Here is a 20,869-nt window from a genome sequence, read left to right as displayed (position 1 = left end):
GTCTTTTCCAAATTTCCAAAAGAAGTGAAACACGTAATTTTTTTTCTAACCGAATAGCCAAATACCAATTTGAAAATTCAGCCCCTAAGGGATGAATATTTCTAAGAGAATGTCACCACTAAAACGCCAAAGGCCTTGGACTCCAGGTACCAGAATCGCTTTTTAGTCAGAAATATATCCAGAAAAAGACCATGCCTCTATGGACTTAATTAGCACCAATTTTCAAAGATTTAGCTTTAAAAATGCTTTCACAATGAAATACTTTCATAAACATTTTACCCCTTAGGAGTCCAATTTCCAATAACAGTGAAATGTTAACTTTTTTTTTATTTTTAACAGAGAAGCCAAATTCAAATTTTTGTAGAGTTAGCTTCTAAAACGGTTGCATAATGATGTATTTCCATATAAACTTCCATGTCCGATTTTTTAACCTCCATAAGAGTTGATATCCAAAGAGTAACTTTTTATTTCTAACCGAGAATCGAAATTCAAATGTTTGTGCGTTTAGTTTAAAAATGCTTTCATAATGGATTACTTCATAAAACAATTCATGCCCAATTTCATTACCTTAGTGGTTGAATTTCCAAACAAAACAGAAACATTTATATTTTTTATTTGTAACTCAGATTTCAAATATCAATTTTTCATAGATGTGGCTTTAAAAATACTTAAAGCAGTTCTTTAGTAATGATTCATTTTCAGAAAACAAACTTTGGCCCACTATTTCACCCCCATAGGGGTGAAATTTTCGAAAATGCTGAAAAAAGGTCTTTATTTACTTCTGACCAAGAAACCAGATACCAATTTTCAACGATATTTTCATTCCCTATTTCAATCTCTTAGCGGATGAATTTCGTGAAATCGCTTCTTAAACGACGCCTACAGTATATGAGCAACACACTCTCCAATTTTCAAGTTTCAATCCTTAGCGATTTGTGCTGGGCAATGAGGAGTGTTAGTCAGGGCATTGTATTTTATTTATATGGAAGATATGTAGGTTTGCCGACAGTTACTCTTTAGGTTCGTTACTAAGGGCTTATTTATTAAAGCTGTCGAATAATTAAATTTAACGTGCATATGTTTTTGTAGAGAGATAAATTACTTGGAAATCCATCAAACGGGCTCCAAGACTATTTACGGTTCGTCAACCCATGGTCATTACCAGCACTAAATTATTGGTGGAGGGGAGGGGCTCAAAAGATCACGAGAGAGTTATTAGATCACGAGGGGGTCTAAGCGGGAGATCACTTGAATGAAGTTGAAAAATAAGGACCGAAAACAAGTTTTTGGAGCATCAAGAACGCCTCAGACCATAAATTTCCATAGTACTTTTCCGAAAATGTTGATTGATTATCATGTATTATATCCTAAACGAAACGGCAATAGTTTTGAGTTCTTTTCATATATAAAAGCTTCATGCAAATTGTGGCTCAGTCGATTAGTTTGGTTATTAAAACCAGTGTGAGAAAGTGAAAATAATCCTCCAGAGAACACAATGTATTTCGTAGTTTACAGACCAGACCTTTGCTTTTAAAGCATGGAGAATGCCTGAAGTTATTACGTCAAGGATACCCTTCAAGAAATCACAATGCATAGTTTTATTTTACTGAGTAACGCGGCCGAAGCCGCGACTGTTAAATTGCTAGTTTACTGTAAAAAATTTTGTAGGGAAGAATCAAGCAAAAATAATATGTACAGAGCATAATAGGCTGTACGTTATATTACATTAGTTTAAAAAGAAAAGTTGACAAAGTTCTCTACTACACTGTTGCGCAAAACTGAGCAAGTCTGAATACATTTTGTAATAAATATTTACCATGAATTCTTCCCCGTTACAAAAAAAAAAAAAAAAAAAAAAAACCTATACTGATGAATTGCCTTAAACTCTCTTCATAGGAATTTCTCTTGACACATGCACTGACTATTAAGTTTGTTATTATACCGACATCGGACTGTGGTTGTCACGTGGCGTTCGATAGAGAGCAGTACGGTTATTGGCCACCCATCCTACAAATTTACAGATAAACTAAGCAGATTCGTGCTTATCTATTAGGCTCCATCATCACTTGTGGTCCTGCCAAAGCAGTTTATTAAAACTTTGGGTATTGTCTTGTTTGTTAATAATGTAAGTGGATTTGATTTACTGGAACATAAGTAAATCCTCCAGACCGCTGAGTCTTGCTGCACAAGAGCTTTTAGTACATGTAATCAGTTAATCTTCACTTGGATATATTCGTTCATCGGTGTCATATCTTTTGTCAACTGAGACACAAAAAACTGATACTTGGCTTCACGTCCCTTCCTCCCCCCCCCCTCCCCCCCCCCCCCCCACTTCCTCCTGCGGTGACGTCCATGTGTCAGTCACCTTAATGGGGTCAGGTACTTGCTAAGTTGCCGACTGAACAAAGACTTTATTTGCGGTGATGCACTAACAAATGTGGGTAGGTATGGGTCCACCTTCCCAGAAGGCTTTGCTGGTGGCAGACAGTAGCGGCTGCTGTGTAAGAGCATATTAACAGCCTAACTTCAGACGCCTTGCGGATTTTGTGGTAATTTTTCTTTGAATGTTGTTAAACTTAACATAGATGAGGTAATGTGAAATACGTGGTACTTATATCTGCCGCGCTATTGCTCGTCTGCACTCTGTGAAACTTGGCAACAGGATCAGGAGCACATCTTCAGTTGCGCGCGTTTTAAGGAGCTTCTGCGCATACCGAGCTGGCATGACATAGTCGCCTTATGGGTCAAATAACAGGGATTTGATTGACAATGCGCACGGTTTGTGTCGTGCACAGCTACGCATTATCACTCAACTGCAAGTTTACGTCTATGCCACTAGGTGGCTGCGGACTTCGATCTTCTTTCATTTGGCAGTTGGTATAAATTCCATTAGATAGCAGCAGACTCAGGTATGTCAATTCACTCATTATATGGTAAGATTATATCGGACGTCATTGTCACATTGCTATTACAATTATTAAAATTATTGGCAGTGGCTGCAGTTGTGTAACTTTGTTCATAATCATAACTGTTGTACAGCAGTTGCTATTTCATTCTTTCAGGTTTGTACTCATGGGCCACCACGGATGATAGACATTCTTCTCATACTGCTAATATAAATGCATTCCACGCAGTGGCACCAGGGGCGGATATCGAGGTTGTCATCTCACTAATGAAAACTCTTAAAATCTTTAAAACTGGATTCATGTCAAGTATCGATTCAAATAAGGCAAATAAAGTTCTCAGCGTCATTAATCATCAAATTGCAATATATAATTGAATTATAAATTATTACACATTAGTCTCTAGTATTACGCGCTAAATTAGGATATTTTATTATACTCTATGCATTAATATACAGTCTTTAGAAAACTATTTGCTAAAGCCAGCCACAAACACTAAAATCTTCTTTCTAACTTTTAACAGCCGCAAACTCTGATATCACATGTTCAAAATTAATATTTTGTGTTCTCTCGTGTTCGATACATGTAGCCTTGTGTGGCTAACTGTTGATCGTAAGTAATTTTTAATTAATTATAATGTACTCAAGCTCCTCTCACATGAAGCAACTGATAGGCGAGTATGAGGTTTGGAAAAAGAGTCTTTAAAATCGCATTGAACGACAAATTTCAAAAAGTCAAGACATGGCCAACCAGAAACTATAACATTTGCCGCTTTTACATGTCTTCTCAGCCTTGGAATTTCAGAGAGGAGTTCTCCTTCTGACACTTCATCAAAAAGCCAGTGAATTTTGAAACAACTTATTTCAACTTGTCATTGTTGGCCAAAAGCAAAGTATGTGGCTGCACAACCTCAACCAATGCGGTAGCATCTTGAGTGCACTTTGATCTAGTTCGGAGTGCAATACTGAATCGGTCAAGACATTCCAACATATCCTTTTTGATGCTTTAGTCGCAGTGTGATTCCTGTATCGGTGGCCAGTTCACAGCCATTCGTTTTCTATGACGAATTCATCCTTCTAATGAAATGTTGTATTCTTCCAATTTTTTCACAGCAAGATGCATTGCCTCTTCTGCAACATAACCTCGTTTTTGTTCGGTTTAAAGACAAAGTGCCTCTCTCTACTTTTGTAACTGAGACTTTGCAATGCAAGGGCAATTTGCATGTCTCAGTACATCATTCCAAAAGTAAATATGGCATAGAAATGTGAAATTAGATAAGCAGACGTAAGATTCTGTGCAGCACCTGTGAAGTCCAAATTTTCTTTTTGGCCTCATGATTCGTGATTTGCAGCGACAACCTCGTCAAAATGTTTTGCCGGTGCTGTTATTGTAACATAATGAGCACTCCAACGCATTGTTCAGTCTTTTAACAAATGATTTGCTGTGTGTAATAAGAACATCCCACTGTCTAAGGGAAGCAGAAAAAAATTGGAAAAATGGTTCCTACTTTTTCGAAAAATGTTACACAAGATATATTTTGTGCAAAGGATCAATACATCCACCAAAGACGGCCTTAATAACAGCTTGTACTCCTCCAAACACGCTCTGATAACAAGTCTAAACCGTCGTTTTCAGGCTCCTTAAGAATTTCGTCTCTTAGATCAGCGGCGTGTTTTTCTTTCAGGAGAAAAACTCCAAGGAATACTTCTTTTCCTTCCACTTTTTATTATTAATTTTCACGAAACGAATCACTTCAGATCAATATGTGAAGTGTCATCTGTGCTATCAAACACAATACCAGAACATTTACTAAAACTAAATTCTCTCCGAACAGGCCATGAAGGTCCAACGGTACCGACCGGCCTCCGTGTCATCTTCAGCGCACAGGCGTCACTGGATGCGGATATGGAAGGACATGTGGTCAGCACACCCATCCCCCGACCGTATGTCAGTTTCCGAGACCGGAGCCGCTACCTCTCAATCAAGTAGCTCGTCAGTTTGCCTCACGAGGGCCGAGCGCACCCCGCTTGCCAACAGCGCTCGGCAGACCGGATGGTCACCCATCCAAGTGCTAGCCCAGCCCGAAAGCGCTTAACTTCGGTGATCTCAGGGGAACCGGTGTTACCACTTCGGCAAAGCCATTGGCTACCAAAACATTGAGACTATTTAATTTCGCTGATAAGCTTAAATTTTACGTGGTTCACTAAAACATATATAAATTCATTCTGTACTTCTGGCGACAAATATGACAGTTTTTGAGATTTATCATGTTCCAAGTTCAAGTTGTATTCTTTCAACACTACATCACACTCTGACAGTAGATTCGCTGGTTCTAAGAAATTGCTTTTTACTTGTAGAATGTTGTCCTTCATCAAGTCCACGACATGCTAGGTTTTGCTTAGCAAGAAACACAGTTATATCCAGTAACCTTGGAAAAAGATGATTCCACTTCAATTTTTCAGTGTCCATTAATTGCAACACTACGTCATGCAACTTAAGTCTCATTTTCAAAGTTTTCCACTTTTCAAGATTTGCAGCTTTTCGTTTGCAGTTTCGTGGTCGGCCACTTTAGGATTCAGTTTCCATCACTTCTGAAATCGATTCACAGATGTGGCTCTTTCATTAGTGCTACTGGCGACCATAAACAAACGACATCAGAGGCACCCCAGGCTGCAGAATTTTTTCACCAGTACATATCACCTTATAAAAACATTCCTTTGAAAGATGCCGTACAACACCATTGGATTTTGATCGGTGCCTAGATACAGGGCCAAATGGTTTTACCGCAAATAACGTTTTGTTTTTGATCTGTGGTTAGGTACAGTGCCAAATGGCTCTTCTCTGTTTGGAAAAGTTTGCTTCCTTTTTTTATGATGACAATACAAAATTATCAGGAATAGGTACGCTCCAATGAGAGACATCTCTCAAATCCTGCAGAGATTTATTTGTACACTCCTGGAAATGGAAAAAAGAACACATTGACACCGGTGTGTCAGACCCACCATACTTGCTCCGGACACTGCGAGAGGGCTGTACAAGCAATGATCACACGCACGGCACAGCGGACACACCAGGAACCGCGGTGTTGGCCGTCGAATGGCGCTAGCTGCGCAGCATTTGTGCACCGACGCCGTCAGTGTCAGCCAGTTTGCCGTGGCATACGGAGCTCCATCGCAGTCTTTAACACTGGTAGCATGCTGCGACAGCGTGGACGTGAACCGTATGTGCAGTTGACGGACTTTGAGCGAGGGCGTATAGTGGGCATGCGGGAGGCCGGGTGGACGTACCGCCGAATTGCTCAACACATGGGGCGTGAGGTCTCCACAGTACATCGATGTTGTCGCCAGTGGTCGGCGGAAGGTGCACGTGCCCGTCGACTTGGGACCGGACCGCAGCGACGCACGGATGCACGCCAAGACCGTAGGATCCTACGCAGTGCCATAGGGGACCGCACCGCCACTTCCCAGCAAATTAGGGACACTGTTGCTCCTGGGGTATCGTCGAGGACCATTCGCAACCGTCTCCATGAAGCTGGGCTACCGTCCCGCGCACCGTTAGGCCGTCTTCCGCTCATGCCCCAACATCGTGCAGCCCGCCTCCAGTGGTGTCGCGACAGGCGTGAATGGAGGGACGAATGGAGACGTGTCGTCTTCAGCGATGAGAGTCGCTTCTGCCTTGGTGTCAATGATGGTCGTATGCGTGTTTGGCGCCGTGCAGGTGAGCGCCACAATCAGGACTGCATACGATCGAGGCACACAGGGCCAACACCCGGCATCATGGTGTGGGGAGCGATCTCCTACACTGGCCGACACCTCTGGTGATCGTCGAGGGGACACTGAATAGTGCACGGTACATCCAAACCGTCATCGAACCCATCGTTCTACCATTCCTAGACCGGCAAGGGAACTTGCTGTTCCAACAGGACAATGCACGTCCGCATGTATCCCGTGCCACCCAACGTGCTCTAAAAGGTGTAAGTCAACTACACTGGCTAGCAAGATCTCCGGGTCTGTCCCCCATTGAGCATGTTTGGGACTGGATGAAGCGTCGTCTCACGCGGTCTGCACGTCCAGCACGAACGCTCGTCCAACTGAGGCGCCAGGTGGAAATGGCATGGCAAGCCGTTCCACAGGACTACATTCAGCATCTCTACGATCGTCTCCATGGGAGAATAGCAGCCTGCATTGCTGCGAAAGGTGGATATACACTGTACTAGTGCCGACATTGTGCATGCTCTGTTGCCTGTGTCTATGTGCCTGTGGTTCTGTCAGTGTGATCACGTGATGTATCTGACCCCAGGAATGTGTCAATAAAGTTTCCCCTTCCTGGGACAATGAATTCACGGTGTTCTTATTTCACTTTCCAGGAGTGTATTATTACAGACTTTGATAGGAGTAGCATTACCAGTATTATCACAGTCATTTTCAGTATTTTTTCTAATTCGTCTCCCTGATGGGTTATCACCATATCTGTATTATCGCTGTTTCCTTCTAAAGATGAGCTGATGTTATTATCCTTACATCACCGTGAGATTCAGTTTCTTTTGATGCAATTTGGCTGTCGTCAGTTTTTGAATATGGGGCCAGACATTCTCTGAAGTGGATAAGTTTTAGCTTGTTTTGTTTTTATCTGCTGAAATCCACTTCATTTTTTTGGATGTATGAACTCCTCGAGGCATACATTATATCTTTGACACACGTACCTAAAAAAAGTATTCTCAATTAGTGTAGCCGACCTCATATACATGTTAATTTGTGGAAATAAACATGCTGAAAGGCAGTGGCAAAGAGATACTATTTAATATTTTCAATAGTTTCAAGGTTAATCTCATCTGTACATTTATTTCATCATCCCCTCTCAGATGTGTGTGTGCGTGAAATCTTATGGGTCTTAACTGCTAAGGTCATCAGTCCCTAAGCTTACACACTACTTAAACTAAATGAGCCTAAGGATAAACACACACACACAACCCATGCCCGAGGGATGACTCGAACCTCCGCCGGGATCGGCCGCACAGTCCCCCCTCTCAGAAACGTATAAACGAGGTTCTATGTATACGGTTCGACTATCCACATAAACTACTTTTCCGAACACCCATTTTTCCCAATTATTTCGAATAATCGATGCTGTACTTAGTCCAGCAGAATGGTGGCTCTCCTAACAGCTTATTTCCACAAAACGAAATGAAATATTCATTACTACGCACGTAAGTAAATATGCTGTTTATTTTGTCTAATATTAATAATAGAAGATTATCATTTCGGCGCGCATCTTCCGAATGCGGCAGCCATTCGCAGAGAAGGACAGCAATTTTGGAGGTCTTTTCACGATAGCCGTACCTAAAAAAAAACACCTGTCATCAGTACCTCACACCACATTACATCTTCTTTCCACTGCTGCCATCTCAACTGCTCTAAGAAGAGCTTCTTGTATCTGAATATATTGGCTGTAAAGCAAGAAATAATATACCAGTCGGGGCGTAAAGCTTTGTGTCGTGCAGTCATCAAGGGTACACGAGTGGGCCTTCGGCTCCGAAAGCCCATATCGATGAATTTTCGTCGAATGGTTCGCACGCTGACACTTATTGATGGTCCAGCATTGAAATCTGCAGCAATTTGGAGAAGGGTTGCACTTCTGTCACGTTGAACAATTCTCTTCAGTCATCATTGGTCCCATTCTTCCAGATCTTTTTCCGGGCGCAGCGATGTCGGAGATATGATGTTTTACTGGATTCCTGATATTCACTGTACACTTGTGAAATGGTTGTACGAGAAAATCCCCACTTCATCGCTACCTCGGAGATGCTATGTCCCATCGCTCGTGCGCCGACTGTAACGCCACGTTCAAACTCACTCAGATGTTGATAACATGCCATAGTAGCAGCAGTAACCGCGCGAGACACTGGTTGTCTTATATAGGGTGTTACAAAAAGGTACGGCCAGACTTTCAGGAAACATTCCTCACACGCAAATAAAGGAAAGATGTTATGTGGACATGTGTCCGGAAACGCTTAATTTCCATGTTAGAGCTCATTTTAGTTTCTTCCACCTGCGCCCAATGGAGCACGTTAACATGATTTCATACGGAATACTCTACCTGTGCTGCTAGAACATGTGCCTTTACAAGTACGACACAACATGTGGTTCATGCACGATGGAGCTCCTGCACATTTCAGTCGAAGTGTTCGTACGCTTCTCAGCAACAGATTCGTGACCGATGGATTGGTAGAGGTGGACCAATTCCATGGTCTCCACGCTCTCCTGACCTCAACCCTCTTGACTTTCATTTATGGGGGCAGTTGAAAGCTCTTGTCTACGCAACCCCGGTACCAAATGTAGAGACTCTTCGTGTTCGTATTGTGGACGACTGTGATGCAATACGCCATTCTCCAGGGCTGGATCAGCGCATCAGGGATTCCATGCGACGGAGGATGGATTCATGTATTCTCGCTAACGGAGGACATTTTGAACATTTCCTGTACCAAAGTGTTTGAAGTCACGCTGGTACGTTCTGTTTCTGTCTGCTTCCATTCCACGATTAATGTGTTTTGAAGAGAATTAATAAAATGAGTTCTGACATGGAAAGTAAGCGTTTCCAGACACATGTCCACATAACAAATTTTCTTTCTTTGTGTGTGAGGAATGTTTCCTGAAAGTTTGGCCGTACCTTTTTGTAACACACTGTATAGGCGTGCCGATCGCGGCGCCGTATTCTGCCTGTTTACATATCTCTTTAATTGAATACGCATGACTATACCAGTTTCTTTGGCGCTGCAGTATATTACTACTCGATAATTCTCATATGAATATTATGATAGCCTAAAGGCATCGTTCGTGTGGGACTAAATAACTCTCTGAGCCATATGTAAAATGTTGCATAGAAAATTTGCCACTTATAGCTTGGTTCATTCTTTCTTAACCGCATTCCAAGATCAAAAGGTCTTCAACACAGACTTTTCTCATTTTTATTTATAAAACATCAAAAGTGGTCATATTGTAATTCAATGACAGAAAAAATCGCAAAACGAAGGAGCTGTGCAACATAAACAAAAGTTGATAGGCATGTTTCTAGATCTGAGAGTTGACGTCTATTCAAATGTCGCGCCAGTCGCAAATGAGTGGCGCCCGTAGGATGAGAATCAGATTAGCTTTAAATACACGCTGCAGCGGTCGTGAACGTGTTACTCTTGAGATTGGACATGGTCATCTGATATTAGTCGAGAATCCCTTTAAGGCGAGAAGGACGCTATTGCCAACACCTCAATGAGTTTGAATGTGGTTCTATAGCACAGCTACTAGAAGCTAGACGTTCCTTCTGCAATATTGCAGGAACGCTTGGCAGGAATCTAACCTCTCTACATGACAGCTGGCAGCTGTGGTCCCAAGAACGTACAGTCGCAAGAAGACCGGGCTCTGGACAGCCACGTGGTACCAGCGAGAGGGAAGACCATCCTGCTCAGCGAATGGCTCTGTCGCATCGTAGTACACCAGCAGCAGCAGCACGTGCACCAGTTGCCACCACACTGACACGACGAACTGTTACACATCGGGTGCTTCAAAGGCAACTCCGAGACAGACACCTTGTAGCGTGCATTCCACTTCGGCTGGTAATCTTCCTGTTGGTAGTACAACTGAATCTTTGAAAGAAAGCTGTAGAAGTTTAGCAGCTGTGTGACCTGCGAGTTATCTCGTGGATGGTACAGAATTATCTTCCTAAATTCACTTCATTTTCCACGTAATTGCCATGGAATAATTTTTATGATTTTCACCTAAGGTTATCAATTTATGGTTTTGAGTCCACGTTAAAACTGCAACTAATCTCGTCTCTGGCAGTGCGATTTACCTGTCCTAACCACCACTGGGGCAACAAGTAAGAGACAAGTACCACAGCTCGTTTCTAGATCTGTGTTAAGATGTTTGCTTGTAAAGTGTAGACTGCTTAGGCTCAGGGTTCAGCCTTACTGAAGGCCAGGTTTCTAGTCATTCTGTTACTGAGCTACAAGCAATACAGAAGACTTAAGAAAATTTCTCCATCAGAAGCCATGTTGCTACTTTCAGTGCCTAATAGTATAAGAGCAAAAAACTTGTGGTGCCTTATCATTGAAAATGGCTCTTTCCATTTCGGTAGACATAATTTTTGCTTTTTGTTAATAAGAAATTTTATTTTCGAAATGCCACACTTCCACGTACTTGTGTATATGACAGACTATCTCAAATCCCAAAGTAATTCATGCTGACATAAGTACACTCGTTAGTTACAGATACTTCATGTTTTGTTAAATTAGACTTTCATCGTAGGGGTAGTATGGTAAGTTCTATTGCATTTGAGTTAGTACAGTGCATATTTAACGGCACTTTAATTAATTTATTGAACACATCAGAGACACATAAATAATTAACAATATATTCTCTCACATTACCTAAAACAGTAGTTGACTGATTCCACATCTGTAGAAGCCTCCTAGTTCTGATTTAAAGATGTCATCAATCCAGATTTGGAGTGCATTTTCGCCGTAAAACAAATTTTCTTGACTATTGTTCTATAAAGACTGAAAAAGTAGCGACACAGGACACAGCTTTGTGGGTAATTTTTGATGCGGTGTGGCTGAAAGGTGTCTCCGTTGTTGGCAACAAATACCATCTGTGATGGACACAACTCTGGGGAAGAGCTCGTAGGGTACAACAGCTTTCTTGAGCCACGAGATGAATAATATTATGTTCACACTGATCTTAGTTCAAGTGTACATCTTTTGTTAGGGATCAGATTTTAACTTCTCCTCAAGAGGTTAACATAATGGCATCATAACTTGCCGCCAATAACAATATTTCTTAGGAATGCTCAGTGAGGGAACATATGACATTCAAGCAAAAATGCTGTGTCAGTCAGGCCTTTTTTTTTTTTGGTAAATTATGGCATGGAATAATCCTACATCCGACTTATGAGCCTTGCCTATTGATTGGAAATGTTGCTTGATGGTCAAATGGCCACAGTTCATGTTATATGTCATTTGTTGAGATGTTCTCAATATGGAAAGTCATTCATTTCAGAACGAAGTTTCTTTAACAAGAAAAACCTTCCCGACATATTATGCGCAAAAGCACTCACTCCATATTTAATACAAAGGTTACGAGCTACCTCTGTTGCCTTCACCTCTTCTATTAAGACAAAGGGAAAAATATGCCGCAAATGTTAGACCTATTCTCTAATGCGACTGTATTTTACAATGCTTAAATAACGTTCATAAGCTCGAAGTACGCCAACTTCAGTCCATAACTGCAGGATAATGACGTCTGGCTGCTTGTGACCAGTAGCCGCCGTAGGGGAGGAAATTCTCGATTGTGAATTGTTCTGATCGTGAAGCAGCCATGAGTTGTTTTGCGGATATGTTTCTGAAGTTTTTGCCATTACTGGTGGGTTAGAAAGGAAACGAATTATCTTTGTAGTTTCATCAGATTGGTAACTTTAGCAGGCAGGCGAAATGCAGTTTAAAAAATAGAGGAAGGAGTGGACGCAAACACGCGACTATATGTCTACATTGGGCAACATTTACCAGTAGACCACGAGCTAATAAAGCTCTACTAACAACTTGAGAAGAAAATGACGCTTCCTCATCATAAAGTGTTCCCAAATCGTGCGTGTGGTCGGATTCAGAATTTGAGGGGTGGCCAGGTTTATTGGCCGCCTTAATGCCTGGCTAGACGTTACACAAATTGCTGGTACAGCTTGCGGACTTGTAACGACTAGGCTTGTAAAAACTTTTATCCATTGTGGGTGTGGAACAATGCGACTACGATGAATAAAGGCTTCTATTAATAAGTGCTACCAGTCGCCTTTTGTGATTCTTCACTTTTTATTTACAATGGCCAGTTTTGAATGGCTGCGCGTTTTATGGTACACGTTTTCTGAATGGGGATTATTGTAGCTAACTATAAAAAAAGGAAACAAGCCGGCACTGACTGTGGTGAGAATTATTTATATCGTGAGGCATTAGTTACAGTTATCAACATCCGACAGTTTGTTCCTGGTGCACACATTGCTCTGGAAAACATAATGTACGTTTTTCAGTAATGTTAAGTGTAATGTACGCTACGCATAGCAACTCCCACTGCTTTATGCACTGTAAATAAACCAAAGAGTGTGACTGAAGTTACATTCAAAGAATTTGGATCGGGGCAAATGCTCGTTATTGTATCGTGCTAGTCATACAGAGTGCGGCTTTGACGCGGGGGCAACTACTTCCTGCGGCGAGTTGTTTCAGAATACACATGCGTCGCAGTCTGCAGCGGCTGTGACTACCTCAAATGGTTCAAATGGCTCTGACAAGGGAACCTCCCCATCGCACCCCTCTCAGATTAAGTTATAAGTTGGCACAGTGGATAGGCCTTGAAAAACTGAACACACATCAATCGAGAAAACAGGAAGACGTTGTGTGGAACTATGAAAAAAATAAGCAAAATATACAAACTGAATATCCATTTGGAAGACAGGCAACATCAATGACAATTTGAGTTGAGGAGCACCGTGGCCCTGTGGTTAGCGTGAGCAACTGCGGGACGAAATGTCTTTGGTTCAAGTCTTCCTTCAAAAGAAAAGTTTTTATTTTTTTAAATTTTCAGACAATTATCAAAGTTCCAGCACTCACACATAATCAACTTCGCTCTCCAAAATTCCAGGGCATGTTCAGATTTGCTTGGACATATGCAGGATTTGACGGCCTACACACGGAAAAATTTGAAAACGTTAAAAACATGTTTTGACACAGCACAGAGAAAACTACGACTGTGAAACTGTTGCATTCATCTGTTGCAGTTTATGTGACAAACTCTTATCTTTTCATCACTTTTTCGGTAGTGATTATCACATCCACAAGGAAACCTAAATCGGGCAAGGTAGAAGAATCTTTTTACCCATTCGCCAAGTGTACAAGTTAGGTGGGTCGACAACATATTCTTGTCATGTGACGCACATGCCGTCACCAGTGTCGTATAGAATATATCAGACGTGTTTTCCTGTGGAGGACTCTGTTGACCTATGACCTTGCGATCAAATGTTTTCGGTTCCCATTGGGGAGGCACGTCCTTCCGTCTACTAATCGCACGGTTTTGCGGTGCGGTCGCAAAACACAGACACTACATTTATTACAGTGAACAGAGACGTCAATGAACTAACGACACATCATAACTTTGCGAAAATCAAGAAAGTAAAATTTACACTCGAGGGAAGACTTGAATCATGGACCTCCCGTTCCGTAGCTGCTCACGCTAAGCACGGGACCACGGCACGCTTGAGCGCAAATTATTCTTGATGTTCCTATCTTGCACATGGACTACTCAGTTTGTATATTTTGTTTGTTTTCTTCATAGTTCCACACAACTTCTTCCTGTTTTCTTGATTGATGTGTGTTCAGTTTTTCAAGGCCTATCCATTGTGTCAACTTATAACTAAACCTGAGGGGAGGTGCGATGGGGAGGTTCCCTTGTGAGCACTATGGGACTTAACAGCTATGGTCATCAGTCCCCTAGAACTTAGAACTACTTAAACCTAACTAACCTAAGGACATCACACAACACCCAGTCATCACGAGGCAGAGAAAATCCCTGACCCCGCCGGGAACTGAACCCGGGAACCCGGGCGCTGTGTCTACCTGCTGGAGCACTTGACTACTGGGAGGCGACACGGCAGGAGGTAGTTCTGTCTTCACCGCTACATATGCAAGCTGCTATGTGGTTTCGACCGCCCCCACAGTGCAACAGTTGACACACCACCAGAAGTCGCTAGAGCGAACCCCTCTCGCCTGTGCGACATCCTTTGGCGCTGAACGCCACTGCGGCGTAAGCCACACCGGCAGGCAGCAATCCTTCTGGCCAGGACAGATCATGTTTTATGACTACGCCGGGTTTTCACAGGAATTAATTGCTTACAAGTGCATCGCCCCTACCATAAACCTTACATGCAGCTAGCAATTCCACACGCCAAAGTTGGAAGCGCTTCTTATGTGAGTTTCAAGAAGTTGCTTATATGAGTTCAAAGAAGGTGACGAGAGAAATTATTCGTACGGGAGTTGCACAGCTTTCAACCGAAGAGCATATGAGCTGACAAAGAAAACACAGACAACCAAATGTTTGTAATGAAATGGAAACCTTCAAGAACTCATTTGGGAACATCCAATACGCTATTAACGGTGTGGCGATTATCGACCACAAGAAAAATCATCTTCGATTGTTACTTTTATGCTCTTTGACGGTGGATTTTGATTGTTTGTCTTTGCACGGTTCTTCTCTCGAATGTTGACACTGTGTGTATGTGCTACTGATATTCAATAAAAGTGTTCTGTGTACATTATGTTGCTGATTGTTATTCCTTCACCATACAACTAAAGGAAGAGAATTACCACATTATTGAACCCACTCGTTTTCACTCTTTTTTCAAGGACTGTGTGTTCTGTGCACGCTGCAAACAATGCGCCATGCACCGAATGACACAACAAACCACATGTTCTCTCATCTCGTTCTGCCTGCAGACTGTGAATCTCATGTGCACCACCTACCTCAAGTTAGCAGAACGGAACAGGAAAATTTCCTTCTTCACGCAACACAGAAGGACCCTCTGTCCTACCCTGGTTCACGATAGCGTGAACCAAGAGCATCGTCTGCAGTGTTTCTACAAGGTCACGTTGACCTCGAGACTCCGCACGTTTCATAAGCTGTTGAACACGCTTGCTGGAGACCGGATATCGCCACCGTTGCATGGTTAATATGATGCATACATCGACATTGGCGCGCAGCAGCTACCAGACTGGAAGTTATTACACTCAACATTTCACTCAAAGTACTGTTCATTCACCACCTTTGTATAATATACATCTCCTGTTATCGCCTTTCATACCCACAGCTGTATGGCCCATGATGGCCCACCGTGCGCATGTGTCTTCCACGACGCATGATCTCCCTAGTCGGTCCGTGCCCGCTAGTCGCAGAGAAACCCAACACCAACAAAATAAGATCCTAAAATCGGTCCGCAACCACATAAGTAATACACTAAAATAAAGAAACACACATACCCCTCCTAAGAAGAAGGAAATGCTCATAGTAGTAAACCCTTCAGTACATAGCTATAAGATAGCGTTAAGATAGCGGGCATAGCTATCCTGCCGCTCTAGGTGTTCTCTATTCCGTCCGCGCCCGCTCTGGCCGTCTCCAACTGCGGTCGAGGCCTCCTGGTGTTCCCTTCTGGGTCCGCACCCGCGAGTCGCGCTCCAGATCTATACCTACAGGCCGACAGCTGCCACCACCCAGCACAAAAAACCGGGGTGCTTAGAACACTCGTACACCGAGCCCAGACACTGTCTGACACTGACAGCCTTCTTCAAAAAGTGTTTGCTAACAACGGATTCTCATCCAGGGACATCCGCAGAGCTCTACATCCCACCAGACGTCAGGATACACCGGAGAACGAGCAAGAAGAAGAGATCAAGAAACTGGCATTTTTACCGTATGCCGAGCCTGTCTCAGCAGAATACTAATTAAAAATAACATCAAGAGTGTCTTTTGCCCACCTAGCAAAATCAGGGCTTTACTTGGAACAGTCAAAGATGACCTGGGCAAACAGAACACCAGGCACCGGGCAGGCATAAATAAGCGACCCGGTCCAGCAAGCAGCCAGTCTCAGGGAACACCTGATGAAGACTTCAAGTAATGACGTCGAAATATCGTGTTTGGAAGACGCTGATATCCGGCAGAAAACCCGATTTCCACGAGATGTCATCAAATCGCCTGGAAAGTCTAAGAAATTACACGATTGTTATTTCTTCGCCATACAACTAAAGAGAGAGAATTACAACAAGGGTGTTATTTCCCAAAGAAAGTTTCTTTCGAATATCATATTCGAATGAGTAAAATCAATCTTGGGATCGTTTTGAGCCATATATTCGTGTACGTGTACGAGATGCTGTTTCAGCTGGCATTAAATTACAAGTAACACTGAAACATCTCCCATTGGAACCGCTACAATATGTGCATTGTATTCCGAAGACCAACGTTTCTGAATTTTTATGTTCTCTACCATACAGAAAAAGTGTATCGGAAAGTAATGTTTTTGTCTCCACAGTTCAGCTTTGTTTATATTTTCAGGGTTAGTCAGGCTCTGATAGGTCACAGTACTAGGCGACCACAGTTTTACTACACTTGTCCTCTGATGGACGTAATCGGAAACACGCAGTACTGTTACAGTAAACAACTAACGAAAACTCAGCGTATGCTTGTGAAATACCCCAATAAAAGCTCACTATCCTCACTCCCAGTTTGATAATATTTTGGTCGACTAATATGGCCACAAGTGATGTAAATATCTCTTTGTTTTACTTAATTTTGTAACAGAACTTTGTACTACTGTGCACAACTGTCACTCGTTGATATCGCAAATAACTATATCTACATTCATACTTCGCAAGCCACCGTACAGCGGCGGCAGCAGAATCGTTAAGCACCTGCTTCACCTGCGGGTTCTCTCAATTTTCTCACCAACGTTCCTCGAATGAAACGTCGCCTTCCCTCCATGGATTCCCATTTGAGATCCCAAAGCATCTCTGTTTCACTTGTGTTGTTCGAACCTACCGGTAACAAGTAGGCTACATCAGCCTGCCTCCGAATTGCTTCAATGACATCCTTCAATCTGATCTGATATAGATCCCTAACACTCGAGCAGTACTCAAGAATAGGTCGCACAAGCGTCCTATATACGGTCTCCTTTATTTGCAGACCACACTTTCCTAAAATTCTCCCGATTACAGTATATCATGTGAGAAAACTGCAAGCTCAGTTTCGCATGAGCAGTCCTTTCTAAAATTTTTCTGATTCGTTGACATAAGCTTCTCAGTTTTAAGAGAGTTTATTAAATTCGCGCTAGGCGACAGATTCACGATAAATGCAGGCTAGGTAGGGTACCAGTGCCGTAGAGCACTTTTTGTAAAACCTATTAATTGATTGATTAATTAATAGGGGGTTATGGTACCAAATGGCGAGGTCATCAGTCCTGCAATTTCGAAGTTAGTCACAGTCGAAAGGCAGTCCGCTAAAAGTGGACAGATCCAGTCAGGGGAGTCAAGTTATAAAATAATGAACATTAAACACACACAGTACAAGGCATAAAAGGCGATACCTAATTAAAAATTAAAAAAGGGGGCAGTCCTGGGGTCACAAACCGAGAAGACTGGAAAAGAGGTCCCAACCACAACTATCCTGTCCCTGCTCCAAGACTAAAGTATAACCTTATATCTGGAAATAAAAACGACTTTCAGAGAGGAAACTGAGAACCAGTTCAATCACCCACAAATCGTCTGCTAATAATTAATTTAAAGAATCGGTAAGACTAATTTAAGGAATTGGGAAGACTATACTTAGCATGAAGGGCCAAAAGAAGGGGACATTCCACCAATATGTGGGATACTGTCACCCTGGCTCCACAACCACATTGTGGGGATGAGTTGTTACATAGGAGGAAACAATGGGTGAGCCTGGTATGACCAATGCATAGATGGCATGAAACAGTGGACTCCTTCTGAGAGCAGTGAAAGGAAGAGCCCCAAACCGCAGCAGACTCCTTGATTGTGCGGAGTTTATTACTAGGAGCACTAGTGCATCAGATGTCATTCCATTTTTGGGCAGAGAGAGATTTTATATAGACCTGCATATCCGCAGTTGGAATCATGAAAGGAGATGAGGGTAAGTATCTGCTTCTCTAGCCAAATGGTCAGCCAGTTCATTCCCTGGGATGGCCATATGACTTGGGACCCAGAGAAAGACAACTGAACAGGTGGCATGTCAAAGGCCAAAGAGAAGGAGATGGATAGTGGAGACCAAAGGGTGACGAGAGTAGCACCAGTTGATAGCCTGCAAGCTGCACATTGTGCCTGAACAAATTTAAAAACTGCCAAGGGAGGCCTGAGAAACAAAAAGGAGGGCTCTGTGATTGGCTAAAAGCTCTGCTGTGAACACACTTCACAATCCTGGCAATAAATGGTTTCCTTAGCCAGTAGGGGCCATGAAAGCATATGCCACCTTATCGATTGTCTTAGAACCATCAGCATAAAAAATGGTGGCACGGGGTGCATTCCAGTGAGTGGATGTGGAGATCCCAACAGAGGGAAGAGAGATGCATGCCAACCAGCAATCCGACCCATGGGTAGGTGTTAGGTGGGAGACATCCCTCGTTGACAAAGAGTACAGGGTACATAGGATAGTCAGGGAATTGGCGAGAGCGATTGCCTATGAAACCAGGAGTTGGCGTGTATGTGTAGAGGGGGAATCCGCACTTCTGTGAGGACTAGTGCAAAAGGCACCAATAGCCAGACACACCCCGCAATGGTGAGCAGGGTCAAGCAGTTTCAAAGTGACAGGAGCTGCTGAGCCATAAAACTGACTACCATAATCTAGTCTGGACAAGACTAGAGCATGGTAAAGATGGAGAAGAGTGAAACGGTCTGCACCTTGAGATGTGTAAACCAGGAAGCAGACAGCATAAAAGTAGTCTTTAGGTGGTGAATTGGGGGCACCCACGTCAGCTTGTTATCAAAAATAAAGCCTAAGAAACGGGACTGTCCTACAACATCGAGGAGCTGGTCCCCTAAATAAAGTTCTGGATCAGGGTGTACTATGACTTGATGACAAAAATGCATAACTCACATTTTGGAGGGAGAAAACTGGAAGCTATGGGAGGTGACCCACACAGAGGCCAATCGGATGGCACCTTGGAGTTGACACTCAGCACATGGTACCAAGTGGGAACTGCACCAGATCCAAAAATGGTCGACGTACAACGCTGGGGTAACCAGAGACACAACAGAGGTCACAAGCGTATTAATGGTAATGAGGGAGAGAATGACACTTAGAACAGAACTCTGTGGGATAATGTACTCCCGAATCTGAGGGGCACTGAGTGAAGTGGCTACTCGAACCTGGATGTGCCAGTGAGATAAAAACTCGTAGATAAAAATCAGAAGGGGATCACGGGTGCCCCAGTCATGGAGGGTAGCTCAAATGTGATAGCGCCATGCCATTTTGTATGCTTTATGTAGGTCAAAGAAGACCGCGACAAGGTGCCGGCAGTGAGTAAAAGCCTGTCATATGGCTGTTTCCAATCTGAGTAAATGGTTAGTTGGAGATCGTCTTGCCTGGAAACCACACTGGTGCAGGGACACAACGCCCTGAGATTCGAGTACCCAACATAATCTGAAACTGACCATCCTCTCAATCATTTTACGAAGTACACTCATCTGGCTAATTGGATAGTAGCTGTCAAGAGATTTTGGTTTATTCCTGGGCTTAAGGGCAGGGATAACTATACTGTCTCGCCATTGAGATGGCAGAGCGCCCGCAAGCCAAATGCAGTTGAAGACCCTGAAGAAATGTTGCCTCTCAGGAACGTCCAAGTGTTGGGTCATCTGGTTGTGCATGATATCTGGACCTGGGGCCGTGTCTCATGAAGAGGTAAGAGCCTGCAAGAATTCCCATTCAGTGAACGGTTCATTATAGGACTCAGCGTGGTATGGAATGAAACAGAGGGGGAGAGGGGTCTGTTCAACTATCTGAGTTTCTGTCAGAGAAAAGTAAGATGCCTAAGCTGTAGCAAAGTGTGTCGCGAGGTGTTCTGCGAGAACCAATCAAGCAGTGCACAGAGCACCTTGGAGGTTCACACCCTGGACAATTGACTGTCGTTGATGGTCCAGAAGGCTATGGAGCTTGGACCAAACCTGCGATGAAGAGTCATATGTTTCCAGGGAGCAAACATGACGCTCCCAGCATTCCTTTTTATTCTGCTTAATAAGGTAACGATCTTTAGCACAGAGACAAAATCGTGGAGACTGGTCTGTCAAGGGTGTCACTTAAATAACTGCAGCGCCCATCAGCGGTCCTGGACAGCGACTGTGACATCTTTGGTCCACTATGGTACTGGTCGATGATGAGGGGGAC

At 43.1% G+C, this 20,869-nt stretch overlaps 1 pseudogene; it reads right to left on the bottom strand.

Moving 5' to 3' along the window:
• Positions 1–4,931: 4,931 nt before the first annotated feature.
• LOC126337177 (5S ribosomal RNA) lies at positions 4,932–5,049 on the bottom strand (annotated as a pseudogene).
• Positions 5,050–20,869: the final 15,820 nt, after the last annotated feature.

This window comes from Schistocerca gregaria, chromosome 2 (assembly GCF_023897955.1).
Source record: "Schistocerca gregaria isolate iqSchGreg1 chromosome 2, iqSchGreg1.2, whole genome shotgun sequence".
In the NCBI taxonomy this organism is placed as follows: Eukaryota; Metazoa; Arthropoda; class Insecta; order Orthoptera; family Acrididae; genus Schistocerca; species Schistocerca gregaria.
This window is presented reverse-complemented; position numbering and strand designations above follow the sequence as displayed.